This window comes from Geotrypetes seraphini, chromosome 3, assembly GCF_902459505.1.
Source record: "Geotrypetes seraphini chromosome 3, aGeoSer1.1, whole genome shotgun sequence".
Taxonomy (NCBI): Eukaryota; Metazoa; Chordata; class Amphibia; order Gymnophiona; family Dermophiidae; genus Geotrypetes; species Geotrypetes seraphini.
This window is the reverse complement of record NC_047086.1, coordinates 101,537,146-101,561,887: the sequence shown is the minus strand read 5'-3', so window position 1 is coordinate 101,561,887 and position 24,742 is coordinate 101,537,146. Positions and strand designations below refer to the sequence as shown.

General features: G+C 41.7%; 1 long non-coding RNA gene across 1 annotated transcript; it reads left to right on the top strand.

Moving 5' to 3' along the window:
* The first annotated feature begins 10,144 nt into the window (after nucleotides 1–10,144).
* LOC117356965 lies at nucleotides 10,145–24,081 on the top strand. The gene is made up of 4 exons (XR_004538748.1): nucleotides 10,145–10,336; nucleotides 21,201–21,258; nucleotides 23,703–23,793; nucleotides 23,918–24,081. It is a non-coding gene; the product is annotated as an uncharacterized LOC117356965 (long non-coding RNA).
* The last annotated feature ends 661 nt before the right edge of the window (nucleotides 24,082–24,742 follow it).

The window sequence follows — 24,742 nt, the reverse complement described above, 5'->3', positions numbered from 1 at the left end:
GGACAATCACGGCCCTTAAGGGTCTAAGGCCAGTCGGGTTTTCAAGATTTCCACAATGAATGTGTATGAGATCTATTTACATCCAATGGGAGCAGTTGATGCAAATCAAGCTCATGCATATTCATTGTGGAAAGCTTGAAAACCTAAGTGGGTTATGGTGCTCAAAGAGCATGGTTGCTCAACCCTGGTCTAGATGTGTGCCCTCCTATATCTGCATTAAAAAAAAACACAGAGCCATAGAACATGACCTGTTCCTTTCCATGTATAGTATATGCTAGCATTCATGAGGGAGTTTGAGAGCTTCCTGAGACAAAAAAGGGAATATTAACGAAGAACAATTTCCTTTGGCATGCCTGTAACTGATCGGTAAACTAAGTACTGAAAAACATGAAACACTGAACATTACACATTTTTAAAAAATGCTTCTCAAGTGAATGTCAAGTGAAAAACTGATTTTGGAATCATTTAAAACAGAAGTGAAAAGAAAAGAAAAAAAAAAAAAAGATTAAACTGGTTACTATCTTTGCTAGGATGGAGTGCAACTGGAAACAGCATGCAGCCAAAGGTCGGGGTCAAGAGTAATAGAATCCTGGCAGCAAGCACTGGTTTATCTTCCTCATGATGAACTTCTGCCAAACAACATACACGATGCAGTGCAGCAGGGGAAAGTGTCTGATGCATCTCCAGAGTATTTATGAGGGCTTCTGTTTTGAAGATAGTTTCTTAGGTAACAGAATAAAAACATGCTGGGAGTACATCTCATTCACCAGAGGTTTCAACTCCCTTGCTGATTTAAAAACCACAACAACTTCAAGATGCATGTACATTTATTTCCATTTGAGCAGCCATTTTCTCAAAGCATTTGTTAATAAACCTCTTTGGATAGTCTTGATGAGAAAGTAGTCTAAAAAAATGTCTTAGAGCATAAAGGGGTGGGGGGGGGGGGGGTGGGTGGGAGGCCAGTAGGAAACAAGGGAAGGCAAATGGTTCCTCAATGTTTGTGCAAGCAACTTTGGAGCAGAGGTGAGAAGCCTGAAATAGATACCACTGAAAAGTAATAAGAGCCATAGCACTGGCCTAGTTGAACATTTCCATTATTTTTCAGGGCCAATCTGAACATGCTTCAGCCACTGTCAAATAAATGAAAGCTTGCACTGCATGCTATCACCCCTCTAGCTATAAACTCTAATGCTAGATGACCATTTCATTATTTTAGAAACAAAATATGTATTTGGTTCTGATAGGTTTTTTTAAAAAAGTTTTGTTTTAAGAGTGGAAGCTGAAAAGTGCACAGCTATAGGGACTCATAATCAAAAAGCGAAAAGGAAATTACGAAGGGATGAGACATGGTGGGGAAAAAGATGAAGAAGAGGATAAGCACTGTAAAAACGCTAGAGCAGGCATGGTCCCTTTTTAAGGACACAGTCACCGAGGCACAAAATCTATATATAATGCGTATCAACAAGGGATCCAAGAGGAAAAAGAACAAAGAACTGCCTTGGCTCACTGTAGAGGTGAAGGAAGTGATCAGAGACAACTTCGTTTAAGGAATGGAAAGGGTCAAAAACGGACGAAAACTGGAAAAAAGCGCAAACAGCATCAAAGCAGATGCCATAAAGTGGTAAAAGGGGCCAAAAGAGACTATGAGGAAAAAATAGCCAAGGAGGAGAAAAACTTCAAGCCATTCTTTCGATATATTAAGGGGAAACGACCCGCAAAAGGAAGCGGTGGAACTGTTGGATGATAATGGAATAAAGGGAGTGCTAAAGGAGGACAAAGCCATTGCCGATAAACTGAACACATTTTTTGTGTCTGTATTTACCAAAGAAGATATACACAACATACCAGAACCCGACAGATTATACGCTGGAGGCGAAGACGGGAAACTGACAAGGTTGATGGTCAGTCTAGAAGAAGTATGCAGGCAGAAAAGATATTGAACACGTGGTGGCATTTCTGAGGGTCTGTACAAGAACATATCTTGATAGAAGGTGTTTTAAGGGTGTCCAGAAGGAGGTCATCCTTTAATACATGATTATATTCAACATTAGCATATTGGCTTGGTAAATATTAAAGAATTTTCTGTGTCGGATCATGCTATGGTATTATTACGGTTACAAGGTATATGTAAAGTACAGACACAGGGCTCTTGGAGATTTAATGCTAATTTATTGCTTAATGAAGATGTCATTGTTAAATTTAAAGATGCAATATAATTTTTAAAAAAATTTAAAGAAGCCTTCTGAATCTTCTTGGCATTATATATGGGACTCTTTCAAAGCTTATATTAGAGGGATCATTATTTCCTATTCAGCTTATTGGACTAAGAAAAAGAACAAACAAATTAGTAGCATGGAGAATCTTATTAAAGATTTGGAAAAAGAATATCAAGGAAATCCAAATAACATAGAGGTTTTACGGCAGGACACTTATTCTCATAACCTTGCCCTTGCTTGAGATGCTAGTACCATGTCTTTATGCATCTTGAAGTTTATTATGCAAATAATAGGTGCGGTCATCAACTTGCACAATATTTAAAAGCTAAAAGAACTACTGAGGAGTTATGCCGCTATAGAAATAATAAGTAGTAGTAGTACTACGTATGTTCATGCCATACAAGACGAACATGGAAATCTACTGAAGACAGATTCTGACGTGTTTTCGAGAATTTTACCAATTGTTATACACTTCAGAATTAAAGGATGCAGCAGATGATCACCACTTAAACAGTCATGGTGGAAGCATTTAGATATGATCAAGATGATGGTTATGCCAGTAATTACCGTATTTTTCACTCCATAAGGCACACTTTTTTCCCCCCAAAAGTGGGTGGAAATGTCCGTGCATCTTATAGAGCAAATAAAACTATTTTTTTATTCCCCCCCCCAGTACCTTTAAATTCTAGTGGTCCAGCGGCATATTGGCAGGAGTGAGCTTTCTGCGCTCCTGCCCCTCCCTCGCTGGAAGGCTGCCTTCTCATATCTTGCGGCCAGCGGTACACAAGGGAGGTGCAAGCTTTTCACACTCCAGCCTGGCCCCATACCACTTCCTGAATGGCTGCTGTCAGTTCTCACGGGACTGGTACTGGGGGGGAGGCAGGGGGGCTGGGACTGCCTACCAGTTAGACCTGCCCTGTACCACTAGACCTGCCATGTGCCCTATACGCTGGCCTATGACTAGACCACCAGTGGGGGACAGGGTGCAGAGCCTGGCAGGGAAAGGGGCTGGCTACAGAGCCTGGTAGGGCAGGGGGGCTGGGTGCAGAGCCTGGTAGGGAAGGGGGACAGGGTGCAGAGCCTGGCAAGGAGTGTGGGGTTGGGTGCAGAGCCTGGCAGATGGTGAAGGGGACTGGGTGCAGAGCCTTGTATATATATTAGTACATAATTTGATTTAGAATGTTTTTTTTTCTTGTTTTCCTCCTCTAAACCTGTGTGTCTTATGGTTAGGTGTGTCTTATAGTGCGAAAAATACAGTAATTATACTCTTAGTATATTGCCTATTTTACTTAAGAGAGAATGTGGAACCAGATCCTGGACTTCCAAGAGTTTAAGGGCTCCTTTTACAAAGCCACGTTAGCGGCTTTGGTGCACGCGACTTTTATTCACATGCTAATCCCCACGCTAGCCGAAAAACTGCTGCCTGCTCAAGAGGAGGCGGTAGCGGCTAGTGCGTCTGTCAGTTTAGCGCGCGCTATTACGTGTGTTAAACCGCTAACGCGGCTTTGTTAAAAGAGCCCTAAAATTGTAAAGTTTATCAGCCTATTTTACTTGACAGGTCATTTTATCATAAGCTGGAAACTTTGCTTGCAAATTTTGGTGGAAAAACAAACCTCCCCGGATAAATTTTTAAAAACTTAAGAGTAATAAAGACAGTGGAGGTGTTAAATTTCCAAGTTTTTATGAGTATCACTTGGCCTTCATACTTTGACAAAGCTCAAAGTAGATACTGCCAGAACCTATACTACCATTGCCTGCATGGATAAAATTTGAAGAGACTATGAGGTAAACAATCAAAAACAAAATACGTCTAAAAACCTGCCTAAATCGGCACTTGGACGATCAAAAAGACAGGTCGTCCAAGTACCGATATTCAAACAGAGTTTTAGACATATCTAAAACCAGCTTATGCCTTTTCACTGCCTCTATGTGCTCAGAGCGAAAAGGGGAATTTTTGGAGGAGTGGGTAAGATGGGAGATGGGTGGGATATGAGCCATAATCGAAAAGTTTGACAGGTTGCCTGGATGGAACCTATACGTTTTGATTTAGACCAAGTGCTAAGCTGCCGTGATCAGCTCAGCGACCCAGGCAACTCGTCCCCATGCCCCTGTAATGATCATGGCAGTAGGGATGCCCAGTCCCTCCTGCCTGAACCTGCCATGACTCCCACCCCCAAATGATTATGGCAGGAGACATGCCTAATCTCTCCTGCCAACACCCATGAACCCCCACCCCCACAATCTTTGACGGCAGCAGAGATACAAGATCTCTCCTTCCAACACCTCCCCTGTAATCTTCACCAGCAGGAGGGATGCCCAGTTCCTACTGCCGACACCTGAAAATCCCCCCCCTCCCACCATGAAAGTTCACCGGCAGGAGGGATGCCTAGGTAATCTGGCCCAATCGGCATCTTAGGCCACTCCACGTGCATCCCAAAATGTACTGGGAGATGGGCCTAAGATTCCAGTTGGCCTTGATGCCTACGGCCCCTTCTATAGGAGGCGCCTTAAGCGCCTGGGCCAATCAGGCCCTTAGACCCCTCTCCGGTGCATCTCAAGATGCACCAGGAAGGAGCAGGCCTACCATTCCAGTAAAAGCAAGCCTGCTGGCCAGATGTAGGCAGGAGCCGGCTGGCCAGCCAACTAAAACAGATTAGGGGGGCCAGGTAGGATTAGAGGGGGTCCTAGTGGGGGGTTAGAATGGGGGTGGAGTGAACTTTCAGAGGGTGGGGTGTCGGCAGGATGTACTGGGCATCCCTACTGCCAGCGAACTTTCGGGAGGTGGGAAGTGTTGGCAGGAGGGACTGGGCATCCCTCCTGCCGATGAACTTTCAGGGTGGTTTGCAGGTGTCAGCAGGAGAGATTGGGCATCTTTCCTGCTGTGATCATTGTGTGTGTGTGGGGGGGGGGGGGGGGGTTTCACGGCGGATTTCGGCAGGAGAGATTGGACTTTTCTCCTGCTGGTGAAGATTGTGTGTGGGGGGGGTGGGGGTTCAGGAGTGTCGGCAAGAGAGATTGGGCTTCTCTCCTGCCGGCAAAAATTGCTAGGGTGGGGAATTGGGAGTGTCGGCAGGAGAGATTGGGCATCTCACCTGCCAGCAAAGATTGTGTGTGTATGGGGGGGTTTGGGGGTGTTGGCAGGAGAGATTGGACATCTCTCCTGCCATGATCATTGTAGGGGGGTGGGGAGCGCGGAGTGAGTGCTGGGCATGAGGGACTGTTTTGGACTTGGACAATTTTTTTTTTTTTCGAGAATAGAGCTTCAAGGTACATGTAGTGGCGGTCTGGGCAATTAAACTCTTGAACGTACAGGTAGACCATTCTAGAAAAAAAACCACATTTTGGACTTTTTTTTAAGAATGGACATTTCCCTACTACCTACTTTGGGTGCCTAGGGCCTTAGGTGTTTGTTTGTTTTTTTAAATTATGCCCCTCCACGTTTGCTGTATCTTAATGGACAATGCCATTTACTAATTAAATGTGGAGTAACAATCCAGTGATCATAGCTTCTAAGACAGCATTTCAAGAATAGGAAAAAAATATCACGGTTAAATGGAATGAAACTTTATGGACTCAAATATGGAATAATTCAGTGTATAAAATACGAGTGACCGTTGACTAGAAGATTTGGAGAAGGGCTGGGATTTGGAAAATCAAGCACCTAATGCATCAACAATATTTTTTTCTGTTCTAATGGACAAATATGGGTTGCCTCTGCAGCTGCAATATTTAACTCTTACATTGTACTAAATCAATTCATTCACAAATTAAGTTAAGAGATATACAACCGGATTGTGTGTCACTCTGTTCTTCTTTATCTAAGGGCTCCTTTTATGCAGGTGCGCTAGGGTTTTTAGCGCACGCACAAAATTACTGCGCGCTATAGCGCACAGTAGCTGAAAATCTACCACCTCCTAAAAAGGAGGCGGTAGTGGCTCGCGTGCTTGGGAATTTAACGCGCGCTATTGCTTGCATTAAGGCCCTAGCGCACCTTTGTAAAAGGAGCCCTACATAGAAACATAGAAGATGACGGCAGATAAGGGCCATAGCCCATCAGGTCTGCCCACTCTACTGACCCACCCCCAAGTCTACTATCCTTGGGATCCCACTCCTGGTGACAGGTTCCCTTGGCTTAACCAGGAGTGGGATCCCTAGGATAGTAGACTTGGGGGTGGGTCAGTAGAGTAAAGGGGCAGCTTCCCTGTTGTACAAGCATTACCTTTCAACAGCCAAAGGGATTGCAGAACACATACCTCTTTCCCTAATATTTTGATATAGGTAAAAGTCTGGACGAAATGCAATGGAAAACAATATGGGTATCCATTATGACATCACTTCATTCGGCAAGACTAATACAGTCTTTTTTCTTTTCTTTTTTTTAAATATATGTTTATTAAAGGAGCATTGCACAGAAGAAATGTACAACATCCAAGCATTAATCAACAAAAAGCAGTAACCAAGAATAAGTAGATAAGGACAGGTTGTTCACCCTCTCCAAGATAGGGAGAACAAGAGGACACTCTCTAAGGGGATAGATTCCATACAAATGTAAGGAAGTTCTTCTTCACCCAGAGAGTGCTAGAAAGCTGGAACGCTCTTCCAGAGGCTGTTATAAGGGAAAACACCCTCCAAGGATTCAAGACAAAGTTAGACAAGTTCCTGCTGAACAAGAACGTGCGCTGGTAAGGCTAGTCTCAGTTAGGGTGCTAGTCTTTGACCAGAGGGCCGCCGTGTGAGCGAACTGCTGGGCATGATGGACCACTGGTCTGACCCAGCTGTGATAATTCTTATGTTCTTATGTTCTTAAACAGTACAACTGGGCAGATGAGCTAACATAAGCATCTCCCAAAGCTTTGTGGACTTCAGTGAAATTATCAAAAATAGATGAACCAAAAGGGAAAGTTTGCTGGACTTGTAAGGTGGCATCTGGAACTATGGAGCACATGCTATTTAAGTGTCAATATGTGGCTAAGTACTGGAGTAAAGTTTGGTCCACTATCTCAACCGTGCTTTCTATATCAGAAACTTTAACTTATTCAATAATCATATTGGGAAGGTTAGGTCTAAACTAAACATGTATAAAGCAAAATTATTTAAAAATATATTAATGATAACTATCAAAACAATATTATATTATTGGAAAGACTTTTTGAAATTAGAATATAATATGTGGTGGAATATGTTCTACTTGTATTGTAAATACGAGAAAATATATGCTGTAAGGAGTGGTGGCTTGAGAAAATGTAATAAAATTTGGGAATATTGAATTTATATTTATTAGAATGTTAATACTGATGTGACATCCTGGGGCTAATCTTTAATATTTCTTCATTTTTTTCTTAATAGTTTTAATTTGTATTGTATTGTTTTCTTTTATTAGTTTATTGTATTATTTTGGAAAAAAAGTTCAATAAAATATTTTTGCGGACAAAAAACACCAAAACTTGGCACCAGCATTTATATCTGATTTCAGCAGGAGTAGGTCCAATGCCCAAAAGTTAGTTTTAAGATCTGTGCTTAAGTGATATTCTATATGAGGCATTCACCCTTTATAGAATAACACTTAGAGGAAAATACTAGAAATGGTGCAGATAGGCGCTTTACTGGCACCTAAATTACCCCCCTTTTTACAAAACCGTGATAGCGGTTTTTAGCACAGGCTGGTGTGCTGAATGCTCTGGCTGCTCCCGATGCTCATACGAACTCTATGCACTCAGGTGCAGCACAGAGCATTCAGTACGCTGGCCTGGTTTTGTAAAAAGGGGGGAGCACTCTTGCGGTTTTGTAAAAAGGGGGGAGGAGAATGTTTAAGTAACATTTAAAATAGCAAAAACTGGCACCATTAAAGTGCCTACTAGTGCCTAAATAATACGTGCCAGAACCGCACCTATATTGGCATTATGGATGTGGCTTCTACTACTATTTATTATTTCTATAGCACTAAAAGGCATACACTGCGCTGTATATTCTAACACACAATAGACAGTCCCTGCTCAGAAGAGCTTACAATCTAATTTAGACAGGACATTTCAGGGTTGGGGAGATTATAGTGGGTGTAGGTATCTGACAGCAGTGAGTGGGAGTAGAGAATGACACGGTTATCCGTCCCCACGGTTATCCGTCCCTGCGGATAACTGTGGGAAACCATCTTCATGTCATTCTTTAAGGAGAGAGGGAAGAATCAGAGTATAATTAGGCACAACCACTCACCCGCAAGCTTAGTTTGAAGAATGCTGGTGTAGAAGGACCGAGGTTGAAATAAACACTAAAAAATGACATGGGATTATTTCCCGCGGTTATCCACGGGGACGGGAACGGTGATAAATTTTATCACCGTGTCATTCTCTAAGTGGGAGTTAAGAGTTGACAGTAGTTTCAAATAAGTGGGCCTTTAGCTTGGATTTGAACACTGCGAGGGACAGAGCACAGCGTATTGATTCAGTAAGCCTGTTCCAGGCATACGGCATCGCAAGAAAGAAGGGACGGAGTCTGGAGTTGGCAGTGGAAGAGAAGGGTACAGATAAGAGGGGCTTGCCCGATGAGCGGAGATCAATGGGGGAGCATAGGGGGAGATAAGCAAGGAGAGATATCGGGGGCTTAAGAGCGAATGCACTTGTAAGTCAGAAAGAGGAGTTTAAATTGTATTTGGAAATTGACCACCTAATGCCAAAGTGGCATTAGGTGGTCTAAAGCGCCTACGTAGGCATGATTCATGACAGAGAGGTGCCGTAAAGCTTTCACGGAGGCCTGATTCTATATAGGGCACCGATGCGTGAATGACACGTGATTGTCAGTTGCTTTTTAGATGGCCACCAATATCAGTGTCTTAATGCTGATTTTTTTCAATGCCCAGGTCTCTGCGCAATTTATAGAATTTCCTCCAATGTAAGTTAGATGCGCGGTTACAAGATAGTGCTTAAATGCGCTGCTGACACTTTCCTAGTAAGCGTGCACTTAATGTGTATAGGTGTCAGTACTCCATACATTTATGCATGCAAGAGGCATATAAATACAGGTGCCTAGATCATAGAATTGACCTTTAAATGTCTTATCTGGACATGTTAGAAAGGTAATGTTTCTGCTGTATGGAACCAAGAGAGACTTTGAAAAGCAGCTTTCTGTACTTGTAAAACTGATTCTAAACATTTTTTTCAAGTATATTTGAACTAAAAAAAATCTGTGAGGGAGAGGGTTTTACCTTTGGATAAACACAGGTCTGGGAGGACAAGGCAATAGCAGAAAAGCTAAATAATTTTTTTTTGCCTCCACCTTTATTGAGAAGGATGTTGGTATTATATCTAATGCTGAAATCCTTTGATGGTATTGAAATGGAACAACTAATGCAGTTGCTGTAAATCTTGAAGTTGTAATAGATCACACTGACAAACGAAAGAATAACAACTCATCAGGAATGGATGGTATTTACCCAGAGTAGTGAAAGAGCTAAAACAAGAAATTTTTTATGTGTTACTTGTAACCTGCAAACTATCATTTAAAATAGCCGCAGTATCTAAGAACTAGGTAGTGGCTAACCTAACACCAATTTTTAAACAGTTTCAGGGTGATCTCGGAAGCTATAGATCAGTGAGCATTGTTCCCTTTAAGCTGAGCAGGAGTCTACCACCTATAGTCCTGCCAGAGGGAGGTGCTGTTTCACTATCAAATTTTCAATAGTGAAGAATAGGCAAGCTTATTTTAAATAAGTGTAGGTTATTGAAAGAGTATATACATTTGTGTTATTGATTAATCGATGGGTGGGATAAAATGATTGATTTTGAATATCTGTAATCTGAATGTGCTTTTCTTGACTTGTTAAATGTTCTTATACCTGTGTGTTGCACTGTTAATATTTGAAAATTAATAAAGCTTTTATTTATTTATTTTTTTTTATAAAAGAATAGGCAAGCTCTGCAGGACTCCAGGGAACCTGCCTGTCCCCAGTAATTGAAAACACAGTATTGAAGAACCTCCCCCACACTAGCAGCAATGCAGCTGGAAGACTCCCACTCAGCTTAGAGGGAACAGTGCCGGTGTGCCTGATATCAGTGCCAAGCAAAACAGCAGAAGCTATCCTGAAAAACAAAATTACTGAGCATGTGGAGAGACATGGTTTAGCAAAGGTAAGCCTTGGCTTACCAATTTATTAGGCCATCTACTTGCCTTTTCCATTGCCTCTGCGGTTACTCTCAGTACGGTTTATAATTTATGTCGGGCCACTTTAAAACATCCAGAAATAGTATTCTTTTTTTTTTTTTTAATTAGATATGCTCCATTAGAAATGGTAACCTCACTTCATGATTAATGTTCTCCTTTTCTCTTGGATCCCTTAAACGAAATCCTTGTAATATAGGTGGGATCTAAGTCAGTTTCACCTAGGTACAACCATTGCTATTACTTCTCCTTCCTGCTGCTAATTTCTCCATCAAGCTTGTTTTCAGGCCAGAGCTGGCCCTCCTAGCAACTGGATGCTTTAGTAGGGTTACCATTAGGGTTACCACATGTCCATATTTCCCCGGACGGCTTTTCAAAACCCGGCACTTTGTCTGGGTTTTGAAAAACTTCTATCAAATTGCCATCGTGCAGGAGGGCACGTCATGACGTTGCATCCGTGCATGCGTGGATGCCCTCCTGCTCAACGAGAGCATGTAGTGGGGATGGGGTTGGGGTATGACAGGGCAGGGATGGTAGGAGCTGGACAGGCCTGGGGGGCAGGTCTAGGGGGGGACTGGATTTTCAAAATGCTAAATCTGGTAACCCTAGTTACCATACTTGCAGAGACAAAAAAAGAGGACACCAAAAAAGAAATGGTTATCTTAGCAAAAGAAATATTTAATTGTAGCAAAAGCGTAAATGACTTTTACTTAATGAACACACAGTGCAACAGTAGACAATAATCTACTTTTCAAAATTTTCCAGATTTGAGTTTGACTGAGCTCAGGCCTGCATTTAAAGGGTTCGCATAACACTTATTTTTTTTAGCCATGGGGCTAGCATAGAAGAGAGGGGGAGCAGCAGCAGACTCCATAGAAGAGAAGGAAGAGGGAAAAATATGTAAGACACAAGGTTGAAAGGTGTAGGAAAGGGAGGAAAAATGAGAAGCTGGCTGACTTGAGGGGAACATAAGATATTGGCCACTGTGGAGGAGGAGGAGAACAGAGAGGGAAAAGGGGATGCTGGCCACTTTGTAAAGAATTATTTTCAGTCAGATCCTTCTTCCACTTTTATCTCTTTTATCTCTAATGGCTTCCTTCACCTCATTCGTTAACCACACTGGCTACCGTTTGGTCTTCTTTCCTCCTTTTTAAATACATGGACTATATCTATTCTGGGCTTCCAGGATGGAATTTTTAAATAACATCCATGCCTGATATATATTTTTGACCTTTGCAGCTGCACCTTTAAGTTTCTATTTTATCATTCTCCTCATGTTATCATAGTCTCCTTTTTTTTTAAAGTTAAGTGTGTTGTATTGGATTTCCTGTATAAACTTATTCTAGGGATTACCGTATTTTCACATAGATAACGCGCACCCGTGTAAAACGCGCACACGGGTATAGCGCGCAAAAAACACATATTTATGTACATAAATTTTTATATACCGCGCACACCCGTATTCCGCGCATGCTGCCCGACTCTCCTTTCGCCCGCCCCGACTCTCCTCTGGAGACCCCGACTCTGTTTTCGCCCGCCCCGACTCTCCTTTCCTCCTTGAAGTCCTGTCCCTACCCTGAAAGCCTGATGCCCCCTCTGACGTCTGATTCACCTCCCCGCAGGACCGCTCGCACCCCCACCCCGAAGGACCGCTCGCACGCACCCGCACCCCCACCCTGAAGGACCGCTTGCACCCCCACCCCGAAGGAGCGCTCGCACTCCCACCCCGAAGGACCGCTCGCACCCCTACCCGAAGAACCGCTCTCACCCCCACAGCCTCCCCCCTCCCCCATGGAGAAGCAGTCTACCTTGTTTCCAGATGCCAGCGAGCCCAGCTGTTTTCTCTGCCTGCGGTCCCGCCCCTTCTCTGAGCCCTGCTGCGCTGCTTTTTCTTCCGGCGGTCCCACCCTTTCTCTGACATCAGAGAAAGGGCGGGACCATCTGAAGAGGAAGCAGCTCAGCACAGGGCTCTGAGAAGGGGCAGGACCACCGGCAGAGGAAGCAGCTGGGCTGGCATCTGGAAACAAGGTAGACAGCTTCTCCATGGGGGAGGGGGGGAGGCTGTGGGAGTGCGAGCGCTTCTTCCGGGTGATGAATCGGGCGTTGGGGGGGGGGGAAACTATGTAAAAAAATTTTTGTACAACGCGCTCACGCGTATAACGCGCAAGGGTATGCGCGGTTTGTAAAAACCACGTATAACGCGCGCGTTATATGCGAGAAAATACGGTATATCAAATCTGCGTTATGATCACTGTTACCAAGTGGCCCCCCAGCACCATTACCTCCCTCACTAATTCATGTGCTCCACTAAGAACTAGATCTAGAATTGCTTCACCTCTTATCAGTTCCTGAACCAGCTGTTCCATAAAGCGGTCCTTGATTTCATCAAGAAATTTTATCTCCCTAGCATTCCCTGATGACACAAGCAGTTAGTGTACCTGGATTAAAAAAAAAGATTTGGATAAGTTCCTGTAGAAAAAAAATCTATAAACTGCTATTAAACGTACACTCGGGGAAAGCCACTGCTTATCTCTAAGGTTTGAAGTATAAATTTTGCCACTTCTGGCAATTCCATCAAGTACTTTTGACCTGGACTGGCCACTGTTTGAAACAGGACACTGAGCTTGCTGGACCTTAGATCTGATCCAATATAGCAGTACATGTACTTACCTCTTTCCCTAATATTTTTTAGTCTGGCTTTCTATCCACAAGACTGTCTCTTTGTGATTGCCATACCATTCACTCCCTTTAAGTTTTGGACCTTAGGAATTATCCCCCTTATCTTATCCTTAGAGTAGGAAAAGATTATGGGCTCCTTTTAATAAGCTGCATTAGCGTTTTAGCACACGCGCTAAACTTGCGCTACGCGGCTAGAACTAATGCCAGCTCAATGCTGGCGTTAGCATCTAGCGTGCATGGCAATTTAGCATGCGCTATTCCGCGTGTTAATGCCCTAACGTAACTTAGTAAAAGCAGAATAGCGCGCGCTAAATTGCCGTGCATGCTAGATGCTAACGCCAGCATTGAGCTGGCATTAGTTCTAGCCGCGTAGCGCAAGTTTAGCGCGTGTTATAATGCTGCGTGTGCTAAAACACTAACGCAGTTTAGTAAAAGGAGCCCATAATCTTTTCCTACTCTAAGGATCTCATGCGTTCTAAATATTTAAAATTTAACTCTGCACCCAACTCTTCCATTAAGGATGCAGAAGAAGTTTATTTATTTAAGAAAAAAAAATATTAGCATTTCTTCTGATTTTGGTTAGTTTTATTTCTTTTAATTTCAATTTGCCTGCATTGCAACTTTTTTAATTCATGGATATTGACTGTATGCACATTAATTCATAAATTAACATACATTCAGTTGCTTTTATGAACACTTTTTAAAGGCACTAAAGAATGTGCATCTCTATCTTCCAGAGACCCATGAACAGTTCTGGAAGCTTCAGAGCTTCATCTTGTGCTCTAATGGACTACCAGTTCCTTCTGACGAGGAAATAGGGAGGAGGGAAAGCAATCTCTCAAGTCTCTAAGGCTTTAATCCCTTCAGAATCTTGGCAGACAAGCCAAATAGTGACAACAGGTTGGGGTGGTTCCAAAAATGAAAGTTTACTGAATTACTGCAGAAGGCTAAAGCATGTGACAGTCTGCATGGATATCTAATATTTATAGAGAACCAGAACATTCAACACAGTACAAAACATGTTCAGAATCAATTGACAGCAGTACTATGTGGTTTATTTTCTCCCACATCTCTAGCACTACGCTCTTTAGAGATCTTTTCCACTGGGACTCTCCTTTGTAATGGGGGAAGTTCTGTGCTTATCATAACAGGATTGAACCTCAGTTACAAGCTAGGATGTGTTGTATATGATCTCAATCACTCAAATGTACTGTTAGTGCTTATCTTAATATATGTGTTGTGCCAAGGAGAGCCTCTATCTGGAGTTCATAGGGTTTAATATGTATAGGCAGGAATCCATGTGCATTTGGAGTTCTTTTAATTCAAACCAGTGGCCCCAAACTACAGCTGGAACTATTTCTATATCCTTCTGCCACATTTTCTTTGTCTGTGCATTTGTAGTACAGAATGATCTTTTCTTTCTTCATACATTGTATAGAATAAAATCCCTTTGGAAACACACATTTTGTATTACCTTTTTATGATGAATCAAGGGAATGGCTTAATGTAACAAGGACAGAGACCTAATCCCTGGAATCTGTATACACACAGAAGATTCCTTAATGCAGGCTCCATCTCTGGCAGTGTTCAAGGGCCAGTGTTCAAGGGCCAATTAAAAGCCCACCTCTTTGAGAGTGCTTTCGACTCCTAACTCCTCTCACCTTGGGTTCTGCATCCCCAAACCTCTGTCATGTATGTCTGTCCAAGTTAGGTTGTAAGATCTTATGAGCAGGGACTATCTATGTAATGTCAAAATGTACAGTGCTTCTTACACCCTTCAGCGCTATAGAAGTGTTATATAGTAGTAGTAGTAGTAATCTTACTGGCTCGTGGTAGAAACTTCTACCGTGGCTTTGTTAAAGGAGCCCTTAAAGTTGAATTGTAGGTACATGTGAAAAAATCTTACAAGGTATAATCCTCAATAAAGCAAAAACAAAAAAACAAAAACGAACACTTATCTGATGTAATGACAATAGCAAATTCAAATCTTCAGACTTCATGAACGCACTTTAAACACCCCTTCCCAATTCATGGCTTCAAAGACTTGCAGCCTTTTGATTTTCCATCTTCAGCCTGATCAGTGGTTTTATCCATTCAGCTTTTTCAAGAAGCAGTGGCATAATAAGGGGGGGAGGGGGAGTTTTCCCCTGATACCACGTTGGGGGGGGGCACTGGCACCCCTCCTCCTCTCCACCCTTACAAAACCATATTAAAAGCCAATCCCCTTTTTTACTAGCCGATTTAGTGCGCGCAAAATGCGAACGTGTCCATAGACTATAATGGATGAGTTAGCATTTAGCGCACACCCCTTAGTAAAAGGAGCCCTAAATTTACTAAAATCAAGAAAGTTTACAAAAGTTTCCAGAATCTCAGATATCATTGTTCACATTTAATGAATAAAGGAAGGGCATTCCATCATTTATTCTATTCTTATTTATTTTATTCTGCACTATTCTCACAATAGATTCTAGGCAGATAACAACAATTCCAAAAATATTGTGTCTAAACAAAATTATTCATTTAACAATCATTAAAAATTTTATAAAAGTTTTTAACAATTTTCTAAAGATAGAAAAAACTTTTCTTAGTGCATTTGGCAGGTCATTCCAAAACTTTGTTCCTGTAAACTGAAAAGATTTATTCATCAAAGATTTCAAATGACCATACGAACTTATAGAATAGGCAAGCCTCGATGACTGTTTATATAGGGAGGTAACTCTATTTACTGGGAAAGTTATATACTTCATTCAGTCTTCTGGTCCCATTCCCTGCAACAATTTATAAATAAGTATAACCAATGTAAAATTCATTCTCTTCTCAATCTTCAACCAATGTAACAGGTCCAGAAAAGGAGTAACCTGGTCATATTGTTTTCCTCTATAAATCAAACACAAAGCCATATTTTGAAGCCTATTTCTTTTAAATTCAGCATAATACCACAATATAAAGGATTACAGTAGTCCAACTGAGGCAGTATGATAGCTCTTAACACCGTTTGAAAACTCTCTAAAGATAAAACAGAATGTATTGCCCGTAATCCATTTATTTGATTCTCAAATGTCAAACCACAATCCAAAATAATGTTACATTATAATATTCTTTATCTTTTAATAATCTCACTGAAGGATATAGAAGAGTAAAAGAATCATAAAAACAAGTAGAGTACATAGTATGAGGTATTTCAAATTGATATCAGGCAGCGAAGAAGAATGAATAAACGGTATTACAGTACTCCCCCGATATTCGCGGGGGTTCCATTCCAGGAACCCCCGCGATCTTGAAAAACCACAAATACGGTTTTTCATGGGGGAAACTGAAGAAGGCAGTGGGAGAGGGCAGCAGGAGAGCAGCCAGAGCGCCGCGAGTGCAGGAAATCACTCACGGTATGCTCTGACCGCCTCTTCCTGCACTAAGTCGGGCTTTATCCAATCAGGAGCTGCGTGTCAAAGCAGCTCCTGATTGGATAAGGCCTGACTTAGTGCAGGAAGTGGCGGTCGGAGCATACCGCGAGTGATTTCCTGCACTCATGACGCTCCGGCTGCTCTCTCCTGCTTCTCCCGCTGCCCTCTCCTTGTCGGCGGTTCGCGGTTGGAAAATACTGCGAATGACCGGGACCGTGAACCGCCGACTGCGAACAACCGGGGGAATACAGTATATCATTAGCATATGTGTAAAGAAGAATTTCAGGAAAGTTAAACAAACCCTTTAAAATACACATAAAAGCACTGAATAAGATTGGAGAAAGTGAGGATCCTCCAGGTACCCTGCATGTAACCTGCCAAGTGAAGTTTAGTTGGCAGCAGACAAAAGCAAGGACTAATTGTTGGTTCTCTTGGACTTGTCTACTGAATTCAACATGATGAACCACAGTATGCATGAAACATCTCCTCCGGAGTGTTCCCTAGATTTGAGAGGGATGGGCTCACCTGACAAATGCTCCCTCCAGGGCCAGTTTTGTTATCTCCCCCTTATGTATTGCTTGCACCCTGATGCCTCTTCCCAAGGAAAAAGGAAAGAGTGGATTCCCTTCCCTTTCCCTGAGGAACTACTACAAAATCTTAGTGAATTTGACTCTGTCAAATCTCTCACTGTTTTCCCTCAAGACTAAGCTCTATTCTCCTTGACAGCCTCCCACAACTACCTCAAAACCTTCTCATACCACGGTTATCTGTAATATTCACACTGACAAAGATCACAGATCTAATTCTCAAAATTCCTGTCATCTGTGATCTGTTCACTCTGGCAGGCATCACACAATGAAACTCCTTGAGCAAGGAAGCACCTAGTGAAATTTCCCCCTCAGAAAATTCCTCCCATTTCTTCAAAGACTCAGTTACCATGCAGAAGAGGAATACATTTGCCATCAGTCTCACAAACATGACATCATCAAGAATTGATGCAATGTTAATACATCTTCATTCTATTAACCTGTTGTTTTGAATAAGATATTACACTGAGCACTCCATAATTATTTTTAATATTATAGTATATACTTTAAATAATTTAATTCACTTTATTTGTTATATCATCAAGAATTGACAGGAAACCACACAGATCAAAATGCATCTGCTTAATACACACAAATTATACTCTATCAAAATTCAATTCATAGATGGGGTTGCATGCATTTGACTCAGAGGTGAAAATTTATGGTGTTCCCCAGAACTGATTGAAACCTTGATTGGCTGTATCTATATTGTCATCTCTGCTTTTTCATGTACTTTTGGGATAAAATTTTCAAGTGTTATTTACTATGTTAGTAAATTTTAGTACAAATTTGTTAATTTTATAATATTTCATGTTACCTACTATTTTAGTATTATGTCTATTCATACACTGTACCTCGCTTAGATATATTTTTAATTAAGCGATTAATCAAATATAAATAAAACTTGAAACTTGAAGTGACATTTTTGTCACATTTTCATGGATGGTATTCATTTCATAGTCCATGAAGGATCATAACAGAGAGCAGTTCTCTCTACTCCAGTTTCATGTTTGGGGTCATTTGACTGGATGCCCACAGGTTCAAGTCTGAAGTGATGTGGATGCCCACAGGCTCAAATAGTCTGGATGCCCACAGGCTCAAATAGACTGGATGCCCACAGGCTCAAATAGTATAAAGTGATGTGGATTATTTGATGATCTATGTGATTGTTGTTGATGTAAATCCTTAGAAACAGGGAAACATGATGGCAGCAAAGTTCAAATGGCCCATCCAGTCTGCCCATCTGCAGCATCTACTATCTCCTCCTCTCCCTAAGAGATCCCACATGGCTGTCCCACACTTTCTTGAATTCAGACACAGTCTTTGTCTCCACCACCAATTTCAAGAGACTATTCCATGTATCTACCACCCTTTCTATAAAAAAGTATTTCCTTAGATTACTCCTGACCCTATCACCTCTTAGCTTCATCCTATGCCCTCTCAGTCCTTTCAAATGAGATTTGCCTCATTTGCATTTATGTCACATAGATATTTAAACATCTCTGTCAAATCTCTTCTCTCCCACCTCTCCTCCAAAATATACATATTTAAATATTTAAGTATATTCCCATACACCTTATGGTGAAGATCACCAACTATTTTAGTAGCCTTCCTCTGGACCAGCTCCATCCTGTTTATATCTTTTTGAAGGAGAAGTCTCCAGAATTGTACACAATATTCTAAATGAGGTCTCACCAGTCTTATAAAGAGACATAAATATCTCCTTTTTCCTACTGGCCATACCTCTCCCAATGCAGCCTAGCATCTTTCTAGCTTTCACCATTGCCTTTCCAACCTATTTGGCTACCTACTATCACACCAAAGTCCCACTCCTCTTTCATGCACAAAAGTTCTTAACCTCCTAAAGTGTTCTGTTCCCTCTGTTTTTGCAGTATTAGGGTAGAGAAGCAGAAACTGATTTCCTCCGGTTGGAGTTTGTGGTTGTGGGTAGACTCTGGTTTCCTTATGTAGACCTAGATTAATGTACAGTAGTAATCTGATTTTGTTTTGCCAGTTTGCATTAATTCCACAACAATAAAAGTTTTAAATGGCAAAAGGACTTATTTACAGTGGTTCATGCCTTATTACAACTAATCTACTTTACTTTCATAGTTTTACTATGGTCTACTGAAATATGTTATTAATAGTTTATCCTGAACACTGTCACCCAACTGCTTATAAGAACATAAGCATTGCAATACTGGGACAAGCTGAAGGTCCATCAAGCCTAGTATCCTGTTTCCAACATTGGCCAATCCAATCCCCTCTTTTACTAAGGTGCACTATGGTTTTTAGCGCATGCTAAATATTAACGCATGCTAACCACACGCTAAACGCTAACGCATGTATGTTATCCTATGGATGCATTAGTGTTTAGTGCGTGTGTTGTTTTATCACCTTAATAAAAGAGGGTCCGAGTCACATGTACCTGGCAAAATCTGAAAAGGATAAAACTAATTTTTTGCTTCTTATCCTTGAAATAAGAAATGGATTTCCCAAGTCCATCTTAAAAACGGCTTATGCGCTTTTCTTTTAAGAACTAATCCAAATATTTTGTAAACTCTACCAGAAGTAGGGTATCAGATAATATGACACTGATCTTGCTTGAATTATACTAAAATCTGTTTTAAGACTTCATGGTTGGTCTGTAAATGCTGTTCCATAATGGTTGATGAGATCTTGCGGATCAAGGAATTCATGATCTTCACAACAGATTGTATTGAAACTGCAAAGTATCAGAGATTAGGCATTTGATTTATTTTTACCTCAAGACTATGGGATTCTTGCCTTAATTCCTGTACTGTGAAAAAAATTGTCTGGACATCAAGGCATGGTTATTTACCATACTGAGGCTTTTAAAGGATGATTTGAATTTTTGATATATGGATTCTGTTTTTGAAAACTGTGATGCTTGCATTTTCAGTAGTGTCGGGGGGGGGGGAGGGGAGAGAGATTAGAGTTGCTTTAGATACATTTTGAGTAATTATTTTTTATTGTGTTTTTATTTTGATTTGTAAGCTTTCAGGGAGGAATTCTATAAGAAGCACCCAAAAGCTAGATGCACCGTTTAGTGCGATTCACTAAAAATTAGCCACTCTTTATCAAATAGTGCTTCAAGTGTAAAGCGGCTATGTTAGATAGGCATGCCTAGGCAGCTATTTTATAGGTGCTCTGATTATGGGCATGCTATGGTAAATTGCCTATACAGTATAGGTGCTCCAAAGAGCGCCTAGTGACGGCAATGTGCATAATCTCATGACATCAACAGCGTGGAGACACAATTGCCAGCATGTTGGGAAAAAGGCTGCCCAACTTTAGATATGAGGACTCTAAACTCCTGGTAAGTCTCTTTAGTCATAAAGAGCACCACTATTTTGTGGTCTCAGGGGTGTGTGGGACATTGGTTGGAGCTACAGCCTCAGTATCCTGGAGTTGTGGGTTCAAACCCCACGGTGCTCCTTGTAACTCTGGGCAAGTCATTCAGTCCTCCATAGCCCCAGATATTAGATAGATTGTGAGCTCACCGGGACAGATAGGGAAAATGCTTGAGTACCTGATTGTAAGAACCGCTTAGATAACCTTGTTAGGTGGTATATAAAATCCTAATAAATGTGAAACTTAATAAACTTGAAACTTGAGTTATCTCCGATACAGGTAAGGTATTAAACTACTTCCAATTATATAGAAACATAATGGCAGATAAAGGCCACATGGCCCATCCAGTCTGCCCATCCGCAGTAACCATTATCTCTTTCTCCGAGAGATCCCACGTGACTATCCCAGGCCCTCTTGAATTCAGACACAGTCTCTGGCTCCACCATCTCTTCTGGGAGGTATTTCCTCAGATTACTCCGTAGCCTATCATCTCTTAACTTCTTTCTTTGCCCTCTCATTCCAGAGTTTCCTTTCAAATGAAAGAGACTTGACTTATGTGCATTTACATTACATAGGTATTTAAATGTTTCTATCATCTCTCCCCTCTTCTGCCTTTCCTCCAAAGTATACAGATTGAGATCTTTAAGTCTGTCCCTATACGCCGACCACAAACCATTTTAGTAGCCCAGGTGAAGAAATGTTTTCTATTGTAACTGTATGGATGAGTAATGCATATTATAGCAGTATAGACATTAATTGTGATGTAATTTTTATGTACTTTTATGTTACAGAAGGGCCTGGGAGAGGCTGACCAGGAGGTTTAATGAGGAAGCCTCCTACTCAAGATCTGTAAGTATGTTTAATGTTAGTAATATAACTAGGGTTACCATATGGCTCCAGAAAAGGGAGGGTGGATTGAGACATCTGGGTTTTATATCAATTGAAAGCAAGGGAAGAAAAACCTGGATGCCATATGGTAACCCTATGACATCTGTCCCCCCTAGCCCCCCTGGGTGATAAAGTTTCCCCTCTCCCTGCAGAATCTCTCCATTCTTGCCAGGCTTGTGCAGTTAAAACAGACCTTGCAGGGACAGGGTGGGGATACTGAAATCCTGGCAAATACTGTTCTAGATTTAATCCTTGGGTGCTTCCATTGAAAGCAATGGAAGGTAAGAAGGACTGATAGATACATCTGGGTTGTATTTCCAATGAATTCTTAGTTTTTCAAGGAGTAGTACTGACATTTGATCCCACAACCTCAGTGTGGCACTTGCCACTCACACATAGGTGCTCCATACAGAATTGTGGCTACCAAGAACCCTAAGCACAAGAAAAGTAAGGCATTTACGTACCATGTAGAATTGTGGCCAGTGGCATCTACTGACACTGAAGTTGTAAGTTGAGGTGGTAGCTCTTACAGCTATACCCCAAACTCAGACTACTAGTAAAAGTCCTATACCAAACAGATAGTGAGGCCTTGTCCTTGCCAGACCGCAGAACCAGGGTCAAATGTAACATACTATCATGCAAAATATGGCAGTGCGTTAGATTTTCAGATTAGATTTTCAGATTTTTAAAAAAATGTGACCATGTGAGTCCTTTTTATCAACAACTTCATTGGTTGCTATTTGAAGCATGAATTTTGTTTAAATTTGGTTGCATTTGCTTTAAAGCTTTGTTTGGTTTTGCTCCAGGATACCTATCCTCCCAATTTAAGTTATACAAGTCGAATAAAAGTACTCAAAATAATTGTTTGTTCATGTATCCTTCTTTAAAATCTTGTCGTTATAAGAGATTTTTGGACAAGACCTTTGCATTTCAGTTAGGAAAAATGAATTCCTGGTTAAGTATTCTGATCCCACAAGCACAATCATATTATGTTTTTAGGAAGTTATTAAAATCTTATCTCTTTGATAAGTTTGTAACTTGATTATTGTTGTATCTCTGCTATATGTATGTTTCGCTGATTGCTGTGAACTTCCTGGAACTTATGGTTGGGCGGTATACAAGAATAAAGATGTACTGTGAAGTTCATTGATGTTCTGTTATCATTCTATGTTTTCATGCATCTTTTTGAAAACTCAATAAAATTTCATGGGGAAAAAATTATTATTATTAGTAGTAGTAGTAGTACACAGAATTATCTTACTTCAGCCAAGAGGACTTCTGGGTCCTGAAATCAAGGAGTATGCTGGCCCAACATCTTCCTTCTACTCTCCTGGGCCTCCTAAACCTAGGTCTAGCTCTCCCTTATATACTTCTGGTAGCTGCTTCCCTGATTCCTCTTGCCTGTGTCACTTCCCACTAAGGAGGAGTTACCTAGGTTAAGGCTGATTCTGACTTGTAAGGGAGTATGCAGCAGGGGGAATGGTAACATACTATAACCACTGTTTTCCAAATCAGTCCTGGAGTACCCCCATGCCTGTCAGGTTTGTAGGATAGGTTGATAGATTTAAGGGGAAATTCTGTAAACAGTGCCAAAATGTAGGTGCCCTAAGAAAAACACCAATAGAAATGGTGAAAACACTTGTGTCAAAAGTGACTATCAGTGCTGAAATAAAATATATTGGAATTGCACCTATGTAGGTGATTTCAGAGGTGTAATGAGGGTGAGAGATGCCTGGGCCATGTAGGGGTCCCACTCCTACATGCTCCTTCCCCACCACCCACTGCTATGCGCATATTACTTCCCGTCTCTCCCCCCCCTTTTACCTCTGTAATGTTCCTGGCTTGAGCAGCAACCTCCAACCTGCTGTTGTACCTGCATGGGCTCTCCCTCTGATGTCACTTCCTAGGTCCAGGTCCAGGAAGTGATGTTAGAAGAAGAGCCAATGCAGGTGCAACAGCAGGTTTGGGGGTTGCTGCTCATGCCAGGAACATTATATAGGTAAAGGAAAAAGGAAGTGGTGTGCATGGCAGGGAAGGAGCAGGGGGGTGGAGAGAAGGATGGGTGGTGTGCCCCTACCAAGATGGCAACCAGGGTGGACCATCCCCTCTTACTATGCCACTGGGTGATTTACAGTGCCTCTAAGGGTGTGGGAAACACCTGACGTAGTGTTAGGTGCTGTAAAGTGCCTGTTTATGCATAATTCAAGGCATAGATAAGTGCTGACAATGTAGGCCTTGAAAAACCTGGCATAGGGTACTCCAGGATTCCAGGTTGTAAAACATAGGACTCCTACACATGGTGGCATGAGTAGGGATGTCATGTCATACTGTTGTATGAAATATGTTATGTACCTGGTACTCAACCTGCCCTTCCCTCTCTTTTCCCCTGTCTCTTCTCCATACAGGTGGAAGACCTGCAGAAACTGGGCCGGCTCCTGTGTCAGCACCACCCTCATTTCATTCAGGGGGTGCCTGATGAGCTGCGTACCCATGAAGGTCAGTAATGAGTCCAATCCATAGACTCTCTCCACAATATTGTAGAATATTTTGGTTTCTGTTATCTCCCATGAACATGGGATATAGTGATACCTGACTATAACTATGTTTATCTCCTGTGCAGCTGCTGCAGAACTAGCACCCCCTGGCCCAGGTGCAGTGGCTTGTCCTGAAGAGCAGGAAATAGAGGTAGAGGGGCAAGAAGAAGAAGAGGAGGAAGAACTCCACATTACTGAGGAGGAGGAGGTCTACCTTCCCTATGACTGCCCCTACTCCATCCAACCCTCTTCCCCCATACCTCTACCCTCCCTGTGACTGCCCCTTCTCCCACCCAACCTTCTTCTCCCTAAGGAGCAGCTGTACCAGCCTCAGGAGGGGCCTTTGAAGTCTGGGCCATAGGACTATGGCCTCCTGCATCCTCCTCCACCCTCTCCAACACACAGAGCTGATGCTCTGAGGGTTCCAGGGATGGACTACTGGACTTGACAGACCATTGATCTAACCCAGTAAGGCTATTCTTATGTTCTTATGCTGCTGCTACAATCCAATATGTGCTCTAGAGGACAGACCAGTAGAAAAACCTGGAGGTATGTAAAACTCCTTATTACATTACATTATTATTTGTATACCGCATAACCTTATTTTACTTCTATGTGGTTCACAGTTTAAGAAATCTGAGACAATCTCAGGAGTTTTCAAGAGTTTTCTGAAATGTTTATACAATATAACATTGGATATTAACCGACTAAATTCCTTGTCTCTCACTGCTGCCTGAAACGAAAGTATCCTCTCAAAATATTTTTTATATTGACGATCCTTGATAGAAGGGAAAGTGAAATAAGTTACGAGGCATTGAGATCATTTTGATAAAGCCAGTTCAAAATGATCCTTCAGAAAATTTGCAGTAAGGCTGAAAAACTCCAAAATAATCAAAAAATAATCCAAAATA